The sequence below is a fragment of the Kogia breviceps genome, chromosome 8, assembly GCF_026419965.1.
Source record: "Kogia breviceps isolate mKogBre1 chromosome 8, mKogBre1 haplotype 1, whole genome shotgun sequence".
Classification (NCBI taxonomy): Eukaryota; Metazoa; Chordata; class Mammalia; order Artiodactyla; family Physeteridae; genus Kogia; species Kogia breviceps.
This window is the reverse complement of record NC_081317.1, coordinates 32036545-32058912: the sequence shown is the minus strand read 5'-3', so window position 1 is coordinate 32058912 and position 22368 is coordinate 32036545. Positions and strand designations below refer to the sequence as shown.

Sequence of the window (22368 nt, the reverse complement as noted above, 5' to 3'; positions counted from 1 at the left end):
GCATCTCCCTCCCACCCTCTTTATCCCACCCCTCTAGGTACTCACAAAGCACCGAGCTGGTCTCCCTGTGCTATGCGGCTGCTTCCCACTAGCTATCTACACTACATTTGGTAGTGTATATATGTCAATGCCACTCTCTCACTTCGTCTCAGCTTACCCTTTCCCCTCCCCGTGTCCTCAAGTCCACTCTCTAGTAGGTCTGCGTCTTTATTCCCATCTTGCCTCTAGGTTCTTCATGACCTTCTTTTTTAATATTCCATATATATGTGTTATACATATATTCCACATATATTCCATATATATGTGTTAGCATACGGTATTTGTTTTTCTCTTTCTGACTTACTTCACTCTGTATGGCAGACTCTAGGTCCATCCAGCTCACTACAAATAACTCAGTTTTCTTTCTTTTTATGGCTGAGTAATATTCCATTGTATATATGTGCCACATCTTCTTTATCCATTCATCTGTTGATGGACACTTAGGTTGCTTCCATGTCCTGGCTATTGTAAATAGTGCTTCAATGAACATTGTGGTACATGTCTCGTTTTGAATTATGGTTTATTCAGGGTATATGCCCAGTAGTGGGATTGCTGGGTCAGATGGTAGTTCTATTTTTATTTTCTTAAAGAATCTCCATACTGTTCTCCACAGTGGCTGTATCAATTTACATTCCCACCAACAGTGCAGAAGAGTTCCCTTTTCTCCACACCCTCTCCAGCATTTATTGTTTGTAGACATTTGGTGATGGCCATGCTGAATGATGTGAGGTGATAACCTCATTGTAGTTTTGATTTGCATTTCTCTAATGATTAGTGATGTTGAGCATTCTTTCATGTATTTGTTGGCAATCTGTATATCTTGTCTGGAGAAATGTCTATTTAGGCCTTCTGACCGTTTTTGAATTGGGTTGTTTGTTTTTTTGATATTGAGCTGTATGAGCCGCTTGTATATTTTGGAGATTAATCCTTTGTCAGTTTCTTCATTTGTAAATATTTTCTCCAATTCTGAGGGTTGTATTTTCATCTTATTTATTGTTTCCTTTGCTGTGCAAAAGATTTTAAGTTTCATTAGGTCTCCTTTGTTTAATTTGGTTTTTATTTCCATTTCTCTAGGAGGTGGGTCAAAAAGGATCTTGCTGTAATTTATGTCATAGAGTGTTCTGCCTATGTTTTCCTCTAAGAGTTTTATAGTGTCTGGCCTTACATTTAGGTCTTTAATCCATTTTGAGTTTATTTTTGTGTATGGTGTTAAGTACTGTTCTAATTTCATTCTTTTACATGTAGCTGTCTAGTTTTCCCAGCACCACTTATTGAAGAGGCTGTCTTTTCTCCACTGTATATTCTTGCCTCCTTTTTCATAGATTAGTTGATCACAGGTGTGTGGGTTTATCTCTGGGCTTTCTATCCTGTTCCATTGATCTCTATTTCTGATTTTATGCCAGTACCATACTCTCTTGATTACTGTAGACTTGCAGTATAGTCTGAACTCAGGGAGCCTGATTCCTCCAGCTCTGTTTTTCTTTCTCAGGATTGCTTTGGCTATTCGGGGTCTTTTGTGTTTCCATACAAATTGTGAAATTGTTTGTTCTAGTTCTGTGAAAAATGCCTTTGGTAGTTTGATAGGGATTGCATTGAATCTGTAGATTGCTTTGGGTAGTATAGTTATTTTCACAATATTGATTCTTCCAATCCAAGAACATGGTATATCTCTCCATCTGTTTGTATCGTCTTTAATTTCTTTCATCAGTGTCTTATAGTTTTCTGTATACAGGTCTTTTGTCTCCTTAGGTAGTTTATTCCAAGGTATTTTATTCTTTTTGTTGCTATGGTAAATGGGAGTGTTTCCTTAATTTCTCTTTCAGATTTTTTTCATCAATAATGTATTAATTTTGTATCCTGCTACTTTACCAAATTCATTGATTAGTCTAGTAGTTTGCTGGTAGTATTCTTAGGAGTCTCTATGTAGAGTAACATGTCATCTGCAAACAGTGACACTTTTACTTCTCCTTTTCTGATTTGGATTCCTTTTATTTCTTTTTCTTCTCTGATTGCTGTGGCTAAAACTTCCAAAACTATGTTGAATATTAGTGGTGAGAGTGGGGAACCTTGCCTTGTTCCTGATCTTAGTGGAAATGGTTTCAGTTTTTCACCATTGAGGACAATGTTGGCTGTGGGTTTGTCATATATGGTCTTTATTATATTGAGGTAATTTCCCTCTATGCCTACTTTCAACACCCATAAATTGGCGTTGAAAGCTTCTTCTGCATCTATTGAGATGATCATATGGTTTTTACCCTTCAATTTGTTAATATGGTGTATCCCATTGACTGATTTGCATATATTGAAGAATCCTTGCATTCCTGGGATAAACCCCACTTGATCATGATGTATGATCTTTTTAATGTGTTGTTGGATTCTGTTTGCTAGTATTTTGTGAAGGACTTTTGCATCTATGTTCATCAGTGATATTGGCCTGTAGTTTTCTTTTTCTGTGGCATCTTTGTCTGGTTTTGGTATCAGGATGATGGTGGTCTTGTAGAATGATTTGGGAGTGTTTCTACCTCTGCTATCTTTGGAAGAGTTAGAGAAGGATAGGTGTTAGCTCTTCTGTAAATGTTTGATAGAATTCGCCGGTGAAGCCATCTGGTCCTGGGCTTTTTTCTTTGTTGGATACTTTTAATCACAGTCTCAATTTCAGTGCTTGTGATTGGTCTGTTTATATTATCTATTTCTTCCTGGTTCAGTCTTGGAAGATTGTGCATTCCTAAGAATTTGTCCTTGGCTTCCAGGTTGTCCATTTTACTGGCATAGAGTTGCTTGTAGTAATCTCTCATGATCCTTTGTATTTCTGCAGTGTCAGTTGTTACTTCTCCTTTTTCATTTCTAAGTCTGTTGATTTGAGTCTTCTCCCTTTTTTTCTTGATGAGTCTGGCTAATGGTTTATCAATATTGTGTATCTTCTCAAAGAACCAGCATTTAGTTTTATTGATCTTTGCTATTGTTTCCTTCATTTCTTTTTCATTTATTTCTGATCTGATCTTTATGATTTCTTTCCTTCTGCTAAGTTTGGCATTCTTTTCTTCTTCTTTCACTAATTGCTTTAGGTGTAAGGTTACGTTGTTTATTTGAGATTTTTCTTGTTTCGTGAGGTAGGATTGTAGTGCTATAAACTTCCCCCTTAGAACTGCTTTGTTGCATCCCATAGGCTTTGCATCATCATGTTTTCATTGTCATTTGTTTCTAGGTATTTTTTATATTATCTCTTATTTCTTCAGTGATCTCTTGGTTATTTAGTAGCACATTGTTTAGCCTCCATGTGTTTGTATTTTTTACTTTTTTTTTTTTTGCTGTAATTGATATCTAGTCTCATAGCGTGGTTGGAAAAACACTTGATACGATTTTAATTTTCTTAAATTCACCAAGGCTTTATTTGTGACCCAAGATATGATCTATCCTGGAGAATGTTTCATGAGCACTTGAGAAGAAAGTTTATTCTGTTGTTTTTGGGTAGAATGGCCTATAAATATCAATTAGTCCATCTTGCTTAATATGTCATTTAAAGCTTGTGTTTCCCTATTTATTTTCATTTTGCTTTATCTATCCATTGGTGAAAGTGGGGTGTTAAAGTCCCCTACTATGATGGTGCTACTGTTGATTTTCCCTTTTATGGCTGTTAGCATTTGCCTTATATATTGAGCTGCTCCTATGTTGGGTGTATAAATATTTACAATCGTTATATCTTCTTCTTGGATTGATCCCTTGATCATTATGTAGTGTCCTTCTTTGTTCTTGTAATAGTCTTTATTTTAAGGTCTATTTTGTCTCATATGAGAATCGCTACCCAGCTTGCCTTTGATTTTCATTTTCAGGGAATATCTTTTTCCATCCCCTCACTTTCAGTCTGGATGGGTCCCTAGGTCTGAAGTGGGTCTCTTATAGACAGCAAATATACAGGTCTTGTTTTTGTATCCATTCAGCCAGTCTATGTCTTTTGGTTGGAGCATTAAATCCATTTACATTTAAGGTAATTATCAATATGTACGTTCCTATTACCATTTTCTTAATTGTTTTGGGTTTGTTATTGTAGGTCTTTTCCTTCTCTTGTGTTTTCTGCCTAGGGAAGTTCCTTTAGCATTTGTTGTAAAGCTGGTTTGGTGGTGCTGAATTCTCTTAGCTTTCACTTGACTGTTAAAGTTTTAATTTCCCCATCAAATCTGAATGAGATCCTTGCTGGGTAGAGTCATCTTGGTTGTAGCTTTTTCCCTTTCATCACTTTAAAGATGTCCTGCCACTCCCTTTTGTCTTTCAGAGTTTCTGCTGAAAGATCAGCTGTTAACTTTATGGGGATTCCCTTGTATGTTATTTGTTGCTTTTCCCTTGCTGCTTTTAATATTTTTTCTTTGTATTTAATTTTTGATAGTTTGATTAATATGTGTCTTGGTGTGTTTCTCCTTGGATTTATCGTGTATGAGACTCTCTGTGCTTCCTGAACTTGATTGACTATTTCCTTTCCCATATTAGGGAAGTTTTCAACTATAATCTCTTTAAATATTTTCTCAGTCCTTTTTTTTTCTCTTCTTCTTCTGCGACCCCTATAATTCGAATGTTGGTGCATTTAATGTTGTTCCAGAGGTCTCTGAGACTGTCCTCCATTCTTTTTTCTTCATTCTGCTCTGCGGTAGTTATTTCCACTATTTTATCTTCCAGGTCACTTATCCATCCTTCTGCCTCAGTTATTCCACTATGGATTCCTTCTAGAGAATTTTCAATTTCATTTATTGTGTTGTTCATCAATGTTTGTTTGCTTTTTAGTTCTTCTAGGTCCTTGTTAAACATTTCTTTTATTTTCTCCATTCTATTTCCAAGATTTTGGATCATCTTTGCTGTCATTACTCTTAATTATTTTTCAGGTAGACTGTGTATTTCCTCTTCATTTGTTTGGTCTGGTAGGTTTTTTCCTTGCTCCTTAATCTGCTGTGTGTTTCTCTGTCTTCTTATTTTGCTTAACTTACTGTGTTTGGGGTATCCTTTTCACAGGCTGCACGTTCGTAGTTCCCATTGTTTTTGGTGTCTGACCCCAGTGGGTAAGGTTGGTTCAGTGGGATTTGTAGGCTTCCCGGTGGAGGGGACTGGTGCCTGTGTTGTGGTGGATGAGGCTGTATCATGTCTTTCTGGTGGGCAGGACCTCATGTGGGGTGGTGTTTTGGGGTGTCTATGAACTTAGTATGATTTTAGGCAGCCTCTCTGCTTATGGGTGTGGTTGTGTTCCTGTCTTTATTTATTTATTTATTTATTTTGTGGTACGCAGGCCTCTCACTGTTGTGGCCTCTCCCGTTGCGGAGCACAGGCTCCGGATATGCAGGCTCAGCGGCCATGGCTCACGGGCCCAGCCGCTCCGCAGCATGTGAGATCTTCCCGGACCGGGACACAAAACCGTGTCCCCTGCATTGGCAGGCCGACTCTCAACCACTGTGCCACCTGCGAAGCCCTGTGTTCCTGTCTTGCTAGTTGTTTGTCATGAGGTGTCCAGCACTGGAGCTTGCTGGTCATTGAGTGGGGCTGGGTCTTAGCATTGAGATGGAGATCCCTGGGAGAGCTCATGCTGATTGATATTATGTGTGGTCGGGAGGTCTCTGGTGATCCAATGTCCTGAACTTGGTTCTCCCACCTCCGAGGCTCAGGCCTGAACCCTGGCTGGAGCACCAAGACCCTGTCAGCCACATGGCCATGTATGTGGGGAGTTTTTTGCCTTTTTGGAACTCTGAGGTCTTCTGCCAGCATTCATTAGGTGTTCTCTAGGAGTTGTTCCACATGTAGATTCATTTTTAATGTTTTTCTGTGGGGGAGAAGGTGATCTCCATGTCTTACTCCTCCACCATCTTGAGGCAATCTCCCTAAAAAGGTATTTTGAAAGTCAATCTGTTAAGGGCTCAGAACTGAATGATTAGAAGTGTAGGGAAAGCTTCCATTGTCTTGAAAAATACATTAATAATGATGTACAGGATGGTGGTTAAAATACAGATGGTAAAGGCCATTCTGATGAGGTCTCAGATGGAGATGAGGAATGTGTTACCGTACAATGGAGAAAGGGCAATCCCTGTTATAAGGTAGCAAAGAACTTTGCTGAATTATGTTTGTGTTCTAGTGTTTTCTAGAAGATACAATTTATGAGCAATGAAATTGGACTTTTAGCTGAGAAGACTCCTAAGCAAAGCGTTGAAGGAACGGCTTGGTTCCTTCTGACTACTTATAATAAAGTATGACAGGAGAGAGATAAATTGAAGATGGAATTATTTAGCAAAAAGGAAGAGAACTTAGAGATTCAGAAAATTCTCAGCCTGTTCATACTACAAAAAATATACAAAAAACCAGAATACCAAGGTGTGTCTGAATGACATTTTGATAAGGAGATTAAGTGTGGTTGTGAACCATGGATACAATCAACCACCTCAACAGAGGCCAAGAATAGAGATGGAATTATACCAGCAAAGACACTGCCAGTTTACACTAAAGGGGACAGAGAAAGTAGGATGAAATGAAGGAAGGCTGATGGATTTCTTATATCCTACAGGACTGAACCTTAGAGCTCTTTGACTGTGAACTTGTGCTACCCTTCAATAAAAGAGAAGGAGGGGGAGGGAGGGAGATGCAAGAGGGAAGAGATATGGTAACATATGTATATGTATAACTGATTCACTTTGTTGTAAAGCAGAAACTAACACACCATTGTAAAACAGTTATACTCCAATAAAGATGTTTAAAAAAATACATATATCAAATTTCTCTAAAATAAAAAATGCTTATGATGGTAAAAAAAAAAAAAAGAGAGAAGGAGGAACCCAAGGATGATTCAGATACCATCAAGGTCAAACCTTTTGGTTTTAGTTCCATTTAAAAAAATTTTTAGGGGAAGATATTGAATTTTTTAAATTTCTTGTGAGCCCAGTAATGTTTTAAAGATTATATACATACATAAAATATCTAGTTGTTTATCATTTAGAGAGCCCTTCAGGATATCTTGACTCCATAGGATTATAAATAGAAGTCAGCTCATCAGCTGAGTCAAAAGTACACTCCCTGCTACATTTTAATAAGAATAAAACCAAAAATAAAGAGGATATATAGTCTGTCCACAACTATAGAGCTAGGAAATGTCATAGATAGGATGGGAATCCAGAGTTGTCTGTACCAAAGTCCATGCTGTTTCTATCAAATCATGTTCCCACCTTCTGTAGGGTATATATAAATGGGAAATATAAGGCATTATAAAATTCTTATATATTTGTTTTTACATTATCTTATTTGCAGGAAATCAATTGTTGATTTTATTAAGAAATCAGAATATTTTATTGTCAAAGTACTCGACCATAGCTTATACTTGTACCTTTGTTTACTCTTTCTGTTATACTAACCACACTGAGATTTGAAAGAGCAGGAGTTTCTGCTGCTTTGTCAGGATTCTATGGCTCCTTGAATTCTGTTTGTAGTCACTTGTGTGGTCTGTCACATTTTAGCTATTAGAGACTCTAGATGTAGTTTCATCAAGCCACTCCCCAAAATCACAGCTAGTGTTTTCCTGTAATTGGAGTACATTAACATTAAATATATTAATTTGAAGTCTTGGATGAAAGATTATTATCTAAAGTTTTTTTTTCTCCTCATACCCATTTTGTGATTCAAACATCTTGAGCATGTTGCATTATTGTGTGATATATTTTTTTAAGTCATAAAAATCTACACCTAATTTGACATGATTTCTTTGGCAGTTAATAAGAACACATTATACAGTTTAATGAATCTGAAAATTAAACAATGGTTGTAGTGGGTGTGAAAATAGGGATATTTAAATACATAAGGAAATTTAGCACACATCCCAGTGGCCATGTAAATAGACTACTGATTCTTTTATAAATTGTAAATGCTTTCTTGTGCAGAAACACAGTGAAAAATATAGTCCTGCATCCACATATAGAGCTCATTATCGTACCTCAGAATGCTCACTGCATGTCTATTATCCACTTAAAAGCTCCATTAAAACACCCACTCTGTTTCAGCTGCAGGTATACAAGTCAAAAACTAAGTGTCATTTGTCACTATTTATTCTCAGAGATTTAAGACAGCTGTATTGATGAGGTGTATTTAAGATTACATCTCCAGTTATTTGATAAGAAACTTTCAAATATGACCCTGTGTCATATAAAATTAGTATTCAAAAACTCATTATCAGCATGAATTCTAGAGTAGACCCAAAAGAAATGTCCATGAAGAAAGATAATTGTAGATAATGGACATTTGGTGGATTGTACTGTAAACTTACTATAAGTAATGTAAGCCTTTTGGTGTACTAGTTGTTTATTTCCAGTTATAATCTAGGTTCAAGGACATCTATGTTCAATAACTTACATGAAAGTAAAATAATTAAGAAGATAATACATTGCTGAGAAACTAATATTGAGCTCCACCTTAGGGTCAAATAAAGAAACCATAATACAGAGACTGTTGACATTCAGAATGTGCCATGGAGATGATGCATTTTGAAACCTGGGTTTTAAAATAAAAGCCTGTGATATTCTCTTCCCTTTTCATTTGGCTTCATCTACTGACCACTTTATTTTTTTATAATTGCTGTGTTGCCATTAAATGGGCAGATATAGCAGTATATTAAAACACAGAATGTGTTAGGTTATGCTTCTAAAATGAACACAAAATGAGTGACTAGTCATATGGAGATCAAATAATTATTTGCATGCACTGTGCCTGACTTTTGGGTGTATGCCATGAGATGAATTGTGGTGTCAATTTAGGTGCGCTTAGATCCAACCTCCATGCAGACATGTGCTTTCCCATGTTTAAACATAAAAATGCATTACTATCTCAATCTATTCCTCTACATATTTTTGCAAATCTAATTATTGGGAATTCAATACATTTATTTTTTTCAGCATCCATACATAGAGCTCATTATGATACCTCAGAATGCTCACTGTATGGTGGCTCTTTCCTGCAACAAAAGTATTCTGTGGGTACCTGATGCTTAAGCCATGTTGGAACCATGATATTATCATGTCTCTTCTGTGCCAGTGCAGTGGATGGATTGAAGGCTGTTATATGAATCTGAACCAAAGAAATGGCAGTGAGGATAGAATGGATAGAATAGGTTCCAGAGATATTTGAGTAAAATTGACAGGAATTGCTGATTGATTTGATATAATGAGTGAGAGAACAGGAGTTGTTGAAGATGACATGAGATTTCTGGCTTGGAAACCAAGGAGTGATAGTTCTACTAACCTAGATAGATAAAGGATAAGACTTAGTTTGTCTTTAGATGTTAAGGTAGTATGGTCTAGAAAACAGTTGAGTAGGGATTCAGCTCAGGTAGATTATAAGGACTAGAGCTAGAGCTATATATTCAGAATCATTAGTTTATAAATATTATTTAAATTTATGGGTCTAAATGAGGTTAAAAGGTGTGGGAAGTTTCTTTAAATTATTCTTTCTATATTTTCTTCCTCTTTGTCATTTATTATACATCTCTGGGTGTTGAAAAGCCCAATCCATTTACCACGTATCCAACTGCTACTGAATGTTTTTACTTGTAAGTCTTATAGGTACCTCAGACAGAATATCTAAAATCCAGCTCCTATATTTACCAAATCCAATCCTTCTTTTCCATTCTTTATTTTCAAAAAAATAAAAATGAAAGCATCCTCCTTATCACAGAATTAATGAATCATTTAGAATCCTGCTTTTTTATTTAGTATTCCATATCTAATGAGACATTCTAGTATATCTTCAGTTTATTACCTTTTCTCCATCCCTATTGATAATTTTAGCTAAAGAATATTGCATTCATTGACTGGATTACAGAAATAGTCTCCAAGTTGACTTATGTGCTTTTGGTTTTGACCCCTCCAATTTATTCTCCATCCAAATTGTTGTGCAAAACTAATTGTGAGATTCCCTGTGCTTAAAATCTCTCAGTGGTCATATCATTCAGGATAAAATTTAAATTCCTTAGCTTGATATATCAGACTCTTCACTGTTTTCCACCTGACTACATACTTACCTTTCCTCCCTATATTTTTCCTATATACACCAACACACACACATATGTATATATTAATATATATGTATATATATATACACATATATATATTTTATTAGTTTCCTATTGCTACTTTAAAGAATTACTAGAAACCTAGTGGCTTAAAACCAGGCAAATTTGTTCTCTTACAATTCTGAAGGTCAGAGGTCCAAAATATGTTGGCAGGGCACATTCCTTTCAGAGAATCTAAGGGGGAATCTATTTCCTTGACTTTTCTAGCTTCAAGAGGCCACCTGCATCCCTTGGTTTGTGGCCCATCCCCCCACCTTCAAAGCCAGCACTGTGGTTCCTTCAAATCTTGCTCTTCTCTGATCTCTGCTTCTGCTCATCTTCTCTGATCTGTCTTGTTCCTCCCTCTTTTTCTTTTAATGACCCTTGTGATTAGATCCGACCCACCTGGGTAACCCAGGATACTATCCTCATCTGAAGATCTTTACTGTAATCATATCTGCAAAGTCCCTTTTGTCCTGTAAGTTATCACATCCACGAATTCTGGAGATTAAGGTATGGACATCTTTGCAGGGAGGGAGGCATTCTTCTGCCTATCACATACATGCTTTACAGTAGCTATTAGAAACCATGTTGTTGCCTATTCCTGGAATGCCATTCGCCTCATTCCTGTTTTAATTAACTTCAGATGTTCTTAAGAGAGAACACCCAACTTCAAGTTTCAATTCTTTTTCCTTGTGGAGAATCACACACAAACAGTAAGGAGAACAAGACACAGCAGCACATTCTCTAAATATGTAATCTAGATAATGTCTAACTCTAAGCTAAAATATATGAACATGGAAATGGGGGGTGAAATAGCATGTGATTTAACAGAATAAACAAATTGAAATTTAAGTGTTTGCAGAGAGAGACACTATGAGAATCAAGATTTTTTTTTTTTTTTTTTTTTTTGCCATAGCATTCTGAAAAGGCCTAAAGAATTAGAAGCATTAGGTACAAAAGTTTGGGGGAGATTAAGTGGATGGAGTAGATAAAAAAGAGAGAATGATTTGAAAATGTACATGAAGACCAGCTATTGTTCCAGGTTGTCAACCCGACTCAGGTGTTTCAGGTACCTAACTTTCCTCCACATCCTGTAGGAGACAAGAAATATTTTTTCTGGTGAAACAGAACTAGAGAGTCTCTGGGCCAGTCAATGTAGGGAGTCTCAATGGCAGATGTAACAATACAGAAGAGAGTGTAAGCCAAGCATAATCAAATGAACTGCCTTCCTCAGTTGTTAAGTAGATACTGGAGCTAATTTTGGCATAGACACTACTGGTCAGCCCTGTGTAAGCCTGACCCATTTGTACTCCTAATTTCACCCCTGTGTGCCAGTCAGTAATTGTCCTCAGCATACCTTTCTATTTCCCCTCTGTCTTTGGCTTGCAACTATTTTCTTTGTAGAATTTTAAAAAAAATGTGAGCAAAGAAAAATTAGTATGAATAACTATTCTTAGTAGAAAAACTCATTCACTGAATCTATATACCAACTGGTAATGTTATATAAAATTACATTGTAGGGTTAAAACACAAAAACTATAATCATCACACTAATTACTAGGACAAACACTAAAGACATGTTTTTCAAGTTCCTTCTTCAAACAATCTCATACAAAGTATAATAGATAAGTACAGAGAACTTCTGGCTGAAACAGAGGCAGAATCATAGTTGGAGGGAGGAACACAGCCACACAATATTCAGAAGACATGCCTTTTAGCACTAGTAATTATCAGGATAAAAAGACATTAGAGTTTGTAGTGTGAAATAAGCAATGGAGATATCAGTGCTCAGACAATGAGACACTTCAAGAAAGTCATTTTTCTCTTTGCTCCTCTATCTTCTAAAGGCACAAGATTCCTTCAAAGGATTGCTTTATATGACTATGGCTCCCCTCACTGTGTTATACTCTGCAAGGGAGCTCTTAGCATCTGGCTTAAATAATATTCACTCAGTGCTTCTTTGTTCTTTTCAAACAATGCTATAAAACCTGAAATTTCTTCATGTTGAAACTTATAGCATTGAGCTTTTGACATTTTAATTTGAGGATGTTGCTTCATGGCTGGTGAATTCACTGTTGGCAAACCTCATTGATTGGGTGGAAGCAGATTTAGGGAAGAATCTAAAGTATTGGATATTTTAAAAACCCACTTGTTTTACTTTCCAGGAAGTTAGATAATAGAATATGAGAATGTAGTTTAAGAGAACACTTTGAGAAATAGGCTCAGTGAATAAATAAAAACAACTGTAATTAGCCTATCATCCCAGGTATTACATATAAATGTAAATGATGCTTTTAAAGCACCATTGAGGTTGCTTGAAAGTAATTTCTTCTTTGAAGTAGTTATAAACTTTAAGTATTCTGTTCACAATGGTTTTCCTCTATTAATTTGCTTAACAAGCCATTTCCTCATCATTAACACAAAGGTAAACTTCAATACAATTAAGAATATTTCCAAATTATGGTAATCTATACAAATGAATTTCATTTTGTCAGGGCACGGTAGGTGTAAACTTAAATGTCAGAAACAGACATTGACTATCACATGAACCTTTATTATTTCTATCTGATCATCCAAGAACTATCATAAGTGTCAGGACTGGCTAGAATAATCTTGATTGTAAGACTGCCTATGACACAAAGTCAGAGGACAATGTTCACCTCTAAAGACTTTGTATCCCCAAGTTCCACCCAGCATGCGGGGTCAGAGGAGAATCCGGTGACATTTTAGGGCAGAAAATGAGTCTCAGGGAAGCAGATTCTTGAGTTTGGTAGTGATGGTAAGAGGACTACTGATGAGTGGGAGCTGCTAAGCAGTACCAGCTCCTGTGACAGATGCTCTCAGTTTAAAGAAGTAAATGCAAAACTGTAAGAGAAATAACTTTTTAGCACAAAATCCTAGAAGCCCTTGAGGATAGATGATGCCAGAAAAATGTGAGATTATTTTCCCCGCCAGAGTGTATTAATACTATAAATATAGATGATTTCCTGAGAAAAAAGATCCTTGAAAATGTACTAAATGTATGATGCTGAATATCAAGTTAAACAGCAAAGACACAGAGTGCCAACTGAGCATTGATTCCTGCACTTCTTCCTTCCTCAGGGCACTGAAAAACACAACTCATATATTCATGTCCAATTCAATGGGGCCCCAACCTGAATTCATTAATTCTTTTCTCATACTTTCTTCTCTTTTCAGATTCACCATCTTCTTAAACTTAGAGATAGCCATCCTTTAGCTCAAAAGAGCTGAATGATCAGGTTTATTCTTTCATCCAACAAATTTTTATTAAAACTAATCTGAAGTTCTGGGTACTGTTCTAAGCCTTTAGAATACATTTGTGAACAAGACAGACAAACATTCCTGTCTTCCTGGAACTTGCATTCTAGTGAAGTGAGTGGTATGGACCATAAACAGTAAATATAAAAAATAAGTGAATTATGTGTTGTTTTCATAAATGCTATGGGAAGTCAGTAGATCAAGGAAGGGGGATAAGAATTGTGGGAAGGAATGGTGGGAAGGATAGGTTGCAATTTTAAACTGGGTGGTCACGGTAGACTGAAATTGAACAAAACTCAACTCTACTTCCTGCTTTTCTTCCTCACCTCTTGCCAGACCTAGCTGAGTTAGATTCTATCCATTCTTCAATGCCTCGTTCAAATGACATCTCCTCTGTGATGCCTGCCCTGATTCTCTCAGTATTCCTTAAATACTTTCTCCTTTACATTCCCATATGTGGCTGACCGTGTTGTTACTCACCTATCTCCCCTGAGTGGTGGACGTGTCCTGTACCTGTGCATGTGCATCTGACAGTTTCCCATCTCAAGTGCTTTCATCTCTGCTTCTCTGCCTTAGGACTTTCTCCAGTACCACTGCTTGGAGTGGAAGGAAGCCCAGAAGTGCTGGGGATTTAACACCTTGCAGGGATAATCTTCAAGCTCTAAGCGATGGGAATGGGTAGATAACTACTCCAGCTCTGCCATCTGCTGGTGGAGTAGTTCCTCAGAGGCTCTCAGTGGGATTAAGCGTCAGTTGCCCAGAGTATCTGTTTATTAATGCACCATTTCCTGGTGTTTTGCCCTTCCTTGTCTCACTCTCTACACCCTCTCACTGTACTCTTTGTATTCAATTTGTAAATAACCTATCCACATCCAGTTCCTTTAGGGAAATCCGAATTCAGATAGTTTAGCACTTCAATTCTGAATTCTTTATGGTCTTATTGGATTTTTCTTTATATTATATTATTTATGGGCATTTGTTTCTTCTACAAACTTGTGAGTTCCTCAATTTACATCCTAAAAATTCTATATTATTAAACATAGCTTTTGACTTTTAAACTAAAAATATTAAGTTACCAGTATATTTGGTAAAGGTGACCTGGGTTTAGGTAATCAATTACCTGGGTTCCAAATCCTGGTTCTATCATCTAATAACTGTATTTGTGAGCACTATTCTGTGCTTCCAATTTCTCATTGGTAAACTGGAGATTAAAAATACCTGCCTTATACGATTGTTCTGAGGTTAAATTAAATGTACAAAAAGTTCTTAACATAGTACCTGGCATACATTAGGCACTCAGTCAATGTAAATAAGTCCTTTCCTGCCTCTCCCTGCCTTTCACTCTTTTGCTAAGTTCAATTTTTTCAAATAAAGTAACTGGAACAGGAACAGAATCTCAAGTCTGTTTGAAATACAACATGCTAAATCAGAGGCATTTCATCTGAGTAAGAAGTATAACAATAAACTGATACATGTTTCTATATTTCTCCCTATTCCTTTTAATTCAATAAGGAATTTAGCATCATACATGGCAAGCTTCCAAATATCTCTTTAAAGTAGCTGATATTTATCGCAGAAACACACTGCCAATAAAATAATTACTTTGGCCAACTGGTTACCTAGGGCAGATGTGTGCAAAAGAAGTATTGCGTTATTTATACCATATGTTTGCCAGTCAAAAAGAAAATGTTGATCATTAAATACTCATTTTTTCTATTTTTTATTTTAAAATAGTGATTTGAGGGCTTCCCTGGTGGTGCAGTGGTTAAGAATCTGCCTGCCAATGCAGGGGACACAGGTTCAAGCCCTGGTCCGGGAAGATCCCACATACCGTAGAGCAACTAAGCCCGTGCGCCACAACTACTGAGCCTGCGCTCTAGAGGCTGCAAGCCACAACTACTGAGTCCACATGCCACAACTACTGAAGCCCACATGCTTAGAGCCTGTGCTCTGCAGCAAGAGAAGCCACTGCAATGAGAAGCCCGCACACCACAATGAAGAGTAACCCCTGCTCGCCACAACTAGAGAAAGCCCATGCACAGCAATGAAGAGGTAACACAGCCAAAAATAATAAATAGATAAAATAAATAAACTTATGAAAAAACTCTCAAACTCAATAAAAAACAATTAAAAATAGTGATGTGAGGACAAGAAAGTGATTTAAGTACAATGCCTTGAAATTATAAAAATATATTATTTAACTTACTATAACTAAAGAAATATTTTCAGAACTTCAATTTAAGAAATATTTCCTGCATATGCAAAATTCTGTGTATGTCAATGGAAAAAAAAAATACAATGTAAGAGCTGTAATTCGAGATGCAAGCATCAGGGTTCATAAAAATTTCTCCTGAAATATACCTAACTATCTGAGGGCCTGTTTTGTACTGTAGGTCAGTGACTGCAGTGGCTAATGACTTAATCTTTGTAGAACCAGATGGCAAGTGACATTCCTTTTGTTTACAGTCAGGTGCAAGCATACAGAGAAGAGTAAGTGTAGGGGTAAGATTTAGAATTGTACATAATAGGTTGGCAGCCATTTTGCACTATGGACTCTGGTCTGAAGAGCCAGGTGTGAGGCCTTTGCCCCAGGCACCAAATGAGTGAGTAAAACTAGAAAGCACAAAGGGGGGAAAAAAGGGAGAATTCTTTATAAAATATGAAGAAGGAAAACTCCTTGATCCAACAGACTGGAAAACTAACTCAAAGAACATATTGAAGAAGATCTGAAAGGTAGGTCAAGTCGGGATTTTCATAAAAGTGTCAAAGAGAACAGGAAAGAGAATTATAAAAATGTCAGTCTTTGGTAACAATGGAGAATGGAGTTGCTCCTTCGAAGATTATTTCAGTAATCCAGTTAGATAATTACACAAAAAGAGCAGTGTTTACTTTAAACAAAACTTTATCTTAAGTCTCTTCTGGGAGGACCTTTAAGATGGCAGAGAAGTAAGAAGTGGAGATCACCTTCCTCCCCACAAATACATCAAAAATACATCTACATGTGGAGCAACTCCTACAGAACACCTACTGAATGCTGGCAGAAGACCTCAGACCTCTCAAAAGGCAAGAAACTCCCCACGTACCTGGGTAGGGCAAAAGAAAAAAGAAAAATCAGAGACAAAAGAATAGGGACGGGACCTGCACCAGTGGGAGGGAACTGTGAAGGAGGAAAGGTTTCCACACACTAGAAGCCCCTTCACTGGTGGGGATGGGGTGTGGGTGTGGGGGAAGCTTTGGAGCCAAGGAGGAGAGCGCAGCAACAGGGGTGCAGAGGGCAGAGAGGAGAGATTCCCGCATAGAGGATTGGTGCCCACCAGCACTCACCAGCCCGAGAGGCTTGTCTGCTCAGCCGCCGGGACGGGTGGGGCTGGGAGCTGAGGCTCGGGCTTCGGAGGTCAGATCCCAGGGAGAGGACTGGGGTTGGCCGCGTGAACACAGCCTGAAGGGAGCTAGTGCGCCACAACTAGCCTGGAGGGAGTCCGGGAAAAAGTCTGGAGCTGCTGAACAGACAAGAGACTTTTTCTTGCCTCTCTGTTTCCTCGTGCGCGAGGAGAGGGGGTTAAGAGTGCGGCTTAAAGGAGCTCCAGAGACAGGCGCGAGCCACGGCTATCAGGGCCGACCCCAGAGACGGGCATGAAACGCTAAGGATTCTGCTGCAGCCACCAAGAAGCCTGTGTGCAAGCACAGGTTACTACACACCTCCCCTCCTGGGAGCCTGTGCAGCCCGCCACTTCCAGGGTCCCGTGATCCAGGGATAACTTCCCCAGGAGAACACATGGCGCCTCAGGCTGTTGCAACTTCACACCTGCCTCTGCCACCACAGGCTCACCCCACATTCTGTATCTCTCCCTCCCTCTGGCCTGAGTAAGCCAGAGCCCCCTAATCAGGTGCTCCTTTAAGCCCCTCCTGTCTGGCCAAAGAACAGACCCCAGAGGGTGACCTACATGCAGAGGTGGGGCCAAAACCAAAGCTGAACCCCGGGAGCTGTGCGAACAAAGAAGAGAAAGGGAAATTTCTCCATACAGCCTCAGAAGCAGCGGATTAAATCTCCACAACCAACCTGATGTACCCTGCATCTGTGGAATACATGAGTAGACAATGAATCATCCCCAAATTAAGGCAGTGGACTTTGAGAGCTACTGTAGATTTGGGGTTTGCTGTATGCAACTGACTAGTTTCTGATTTATATGGTTATCTTAGTTTAGTTTTTAGCCTTTGTTATCATGGTGGATTTGTTTACTGGTTTGGTTGCTTTCTTCTTTTTTTTTTTTAACTACATTTTAAATTTTTCTTATTTTAATAATATTTTTTAAAATTTTTTATTTGATAACTTTATTTTATAATTTTTCTTTCTTTTTTTTCCTCCCTTTTATTCTGAGCCATGTGGCTGACAGGGTCTGAGTGCTCCATCCAGGTGTGTCAGGCTTGAGCCTCTGAGTGGGAGAGCTGAGTTCAGGACAATGGACCACCAGAGACCTCCCGGCCCCACATAATATCAATCGGCGAGAGTTCTCCCAGAGATCTCCATCTCAATGCTAAGACCAGCTCCACACAATGACCAGCAAGCTCCAGCACTGGACACACCATGCCAAACAACTAGCAAGATAGGAACACAACCCCACCCATTAGCAGAGAGGTTGCCTAAAATCATATGAAGTTCACAGACAGCCCAAAACACACCACTGGACAGAGTCCTGCCCATCAGAAAGACAAGATCCAGCCTCATCCACCAGAACACAGGCACCAGTCCCCTCCACCAGGAAGCCTACATAACTCACTGAACCAAACTTACCCACTGAAGGCAGACACCAAAAAAAAAAGGGAACTATGAACCTGCAGCCTGCGAAAACGGGACCTCAAACACAGTAAGTTAAGCAAAATGAGAGGACAGAGAAATATGCAGCAGATGAAGGAGAAGGTAAAAACCCACCAGACCAAACAAATGAAGAGGAAATACGCAGTCTACCTGAAAAATAATTCAGAGTAATGACAGAAGATGATCCAAAGTCTTGGGAATAGAATGGAGAAAATACAAGAAACGTTTAACAAGGACCTAGAAGAACTAAAAAGCAAACAAACAATGATAAACAACACAATAAATGAAATTCAAAACTCTACGAGGAATCAATAGTGGAATAACTGAGGCTGAAGAACGGATAAATGACCTGGAAGATAAAATAGTGGAAACAACTACCACAGAGCAGAATAAAGAAAAAAGAATGAAAAGAATTGAGGACAGTGTCAGGGACCTCTGGGACAACATTAAATACACCAACATTCGAATTATAGGGGTCCAAGAAGAAGAAGAGAAAAAGAAAGGGACTGAGAAAATATTTGAAGAGATTATAGTTGAAAACTTCCCTAATATGGGAAAGGAAATAGTCAATCAAGTTCAGGAAGCACAGAGAGTCCCATACAGGATAAATCCAATGAGAAACACACCAAGAAACACACACACAACAATCAAACTATCAAAAATTAAATGCAAAGAAAAAATATTAAAAGCAGCAAAGGAAAAGCAACAAATAACATACAAGGGAATTCCCATAAGAATCAGCTGTTAAGCTAAGGTTTCAGCAGAAATTCTGCAGGGCAGAAGGGAGTGGCAGGACATATTTAAAGTGATGAAAGGGAAAAAGCTACAACCAAGATGACTCTAAACAGCAAGGATCTCATTCAGATTTGATGGGGAAATTAAAATCTTTATAGACAAGCAAAAGCTAAGAGAATTCAGCACCACCAAACCAGCTTTACAACAAATGCTAAAGGAACTTCCCTAGGCAGGAAACACAAGAGAAAGAAAAGAACTACAATAACAAACCCAAAACAATTAAGAAAATGATAACAGGAACATACATATCAATTACCTTGAATGTAAATGGATTAAATGCTCCAACCAAAAGACATAGACTGGCTGAATAAATACAAAAACAAGACCCATATATACACTGTCTACAAGAGACCCACTTCAGACATAGGGTCACTTCCAGACTTAATGTGAGGGGATGGAAAAAGATATTCCATGCAAATGAAAATCAAAAGAAAGCTGGAGTACCAATTCTCATATCAGACAAAATAGACTTTAAAATAAAGACTATTACAGGAGACAAAGAAGGACACTACATAATGATCAAGGGATGAATCCAAGAAGATATTACAATTGTAAATATTTATGCACACAACATAGGAGCACCTCAATACATAAGGCAAATGCTAACAGCCATAAAAGGGAAAATCGACAGTAGCACCATCATAGTAGGGGACTTTAACACCCCACTTTCACCAAGGGACAGATCAACCAAAATTAAAATAAATAAGGAAACAGAAGCTTTAAATGATGTATTAAACAAGATGGACTTAGTTGATATTCATAGGACATTCCATCCAAAAACAACAGAATGTACTTTCTTCTCAAGTGCTCATGGAACATCAAACCTTGGTGAATTTAAGAAAATTGAAATTGTATCAGTATCTTTTCCAACCACAATGCTATGAGACTAGATATCAATTATAGAAAAATAAGAAAGGTAAAAAAATGAACATATATAAGCTAAACAATATGCTGCTAAATAACAAAGAGATCCCTGAATCAATCAAAGAGGAAATTTTAAAAATACCTAGAAACCAATGACAATGAAAACACGATGAACCAAAACCTATGAGATGCAGCAAAAGCAGTTCTAAGAGGGAAGTTTATAGCACTACAATCCTACCTCAAGAAACAAGAAAAATCTCAAATAAACAATGTAACCTTACACCTAAAGCAATTAGTGAAAGAAGAAGAAAAGAATGCCAAACTTAGCAGAAGGAAAGAAATCATAAAGATCAGATCAGAAATAAATGAAAAAGAAATGAAGGAAACGATAGCAAAGATCAATAAAACTAAATGCTGGTTCTTTGAGAAGATAAACAATATTGATAAAGCATTAGCCAGACTCATCAAGAAAAAAAGGGAGAAGACTCAAATCAACAGACTTAGAAATGAAAAAGGAGAAGTAACAACTGACACTGCAGAAATACAAAGAATCATGAGAGATTACTACAAGCAACTCTATGCCAGTAAAATGAACAACCTGGAAGCCAAGGACAAATTCTTAGGAATGCACAATCTTCCAAGACTGAACCAGGAAGAAATAGATAATATAAACAGACCAATCACAAGCACTGAAATTGAGACTGTGATTAAAAATCTTCCAATAAACAAAAGCCCAGGACTAGATGGCTTGACAGACGAATTCTATCAAACATTTACAGAAGAGCTAACACCTATTCTCCTCAAACTCTTCCAAAATGTAACAGAGGGAGGAACACTCCAAAACTCATTCTACGAGGTCACATCCCCTGATACCAAAACCAGACAAAGATGCCACAGAAAAAGAAAACTACAGGCCAATATCACTGATGAACATAGATGCAAAAATCCTCAACAAAATACTACCAAACAGAATCCAAAAGCACATTAAAATGATCATACACCATGATCAAGTGGGGTTTATCCCAGGAAAGCAAGGATTTTTCAATATACACAAATCAGTCAATGTGATACACTATATTAACAAATTGAAGGGTAAAAACCATATGATCATCTCAATAGATGCAGAAAAAGCTTTCAACAAAATCAACACCGATTTATGATAAAAACTCTTCAGAAAGTAGTCATAGAGGCAACTTAGCTCAACATAATAAAGGCCATATATGACAAACCCACAGCCAACAACATTCTCAGTTGTGAAAAACTGAAACCATTTCCACTAAGTTCAGGGAGAAGACAAGGTTTCCCATGCTAACCACTATTATTCAACATAGTTTTAGAAGTTTTAGCCACAGCAATCAGAGATGTAAAAGAAATAAAAGGAATCCAAATCAGAAAAGAAGAAGTAAAAGTGTCACTGTTTGCAGATGACATGATACTATACATAGAGAACCCTAAAAATGCTACCAGAAAACTACTAGAGCTAATTAATGACTTTGGTAAAGTAGCAGGATACAAAATTAATGCACAGAAATCTCTTGCATTCCTATACACTAATGATGAAAAAATCTGAAAGAGAAATTAAGGAAACACTCCGATTTACCATTGCAACAAAAAGAATAAAATACCTCGGAATAAACCTACCTAAGGAGACAAAAGACCTGTATGTGGAAAACTATAAGACACTTATGAAAATAATTAAAGATGATAGAAACAGATGGAGAGATATACCATGTTCTTAGATTGGAAGAGTAAACACTGTAAAAATGACTATACTATCGAAAGCAATCTACACATTCAATGCAATCCCTATCCAAATGCCAGTGGCATTTTTCACAGAAGTAGAACAAAAATTTCACAATTTGTATGGAAACACAAAAGACCCCGAATAGCCAAAGCAATCCTGAGAAAGAAAAACGGAGCTGGAGAAATCAGGCTCCCTGAGTTCAGACTATACTGCAAGTCTACAGTAATCAAGAGAGTATGGTACTGGCACAAAATCAGAAATAGAGATCAATGGAACAGGATAGAAAGCCCAGAGATAAACCCACACACATATAGTCACCTTATCTTTGATAAAGGAGTCAAGGATATACAATGGAGAAAAGATAGCCTCTTCAATAAGGGAAGGGATGGGCTTTGCTGGTGGCGCAGTGGTTGAGAATCCACCTGCTGATGCAGGGGACACGGGTCCGTGTCCCGGTCCAGGAAGATCCCACATGCTGCGGAGCGGCTGGGCCCGTGAGCCATGGCCGCTGAGCCTGCGTGACCGGAGCCTGTGCTCCGCAATGGGAGAGGCCACAACAGTGAGAGGCCCGCGTACCGCAAAAAAAAACAAACCCCAAAAACAAACAAACAAAAAATAAAATAAGGGAAGGGATGCTGGGAAAACTAGACAGCTACATGTAAAAGAATGAAATTAGAACACTCTCTAACACCATATACAAAAAAACCTCAATATAGATTAAAGACCTAAATGTATGGCCAGACACTATAAAACTCTTAGAGAAAAATATAG

General features: G+C 37.8%; 1 protein-coding gene across 2 annotated transcripts in view; it reads right to left on the bottom strand.

Annotated features, from left to right (window-relative positions):
* Nucleotides 1-22368, bottom strand: part of SMC2 (structural maintenance of chromosomes 2) — a 624541-nt gene that overhangs the window by 65769 nt on the left and 536404 nt on the right. The window lies entirely within an intron of this gene.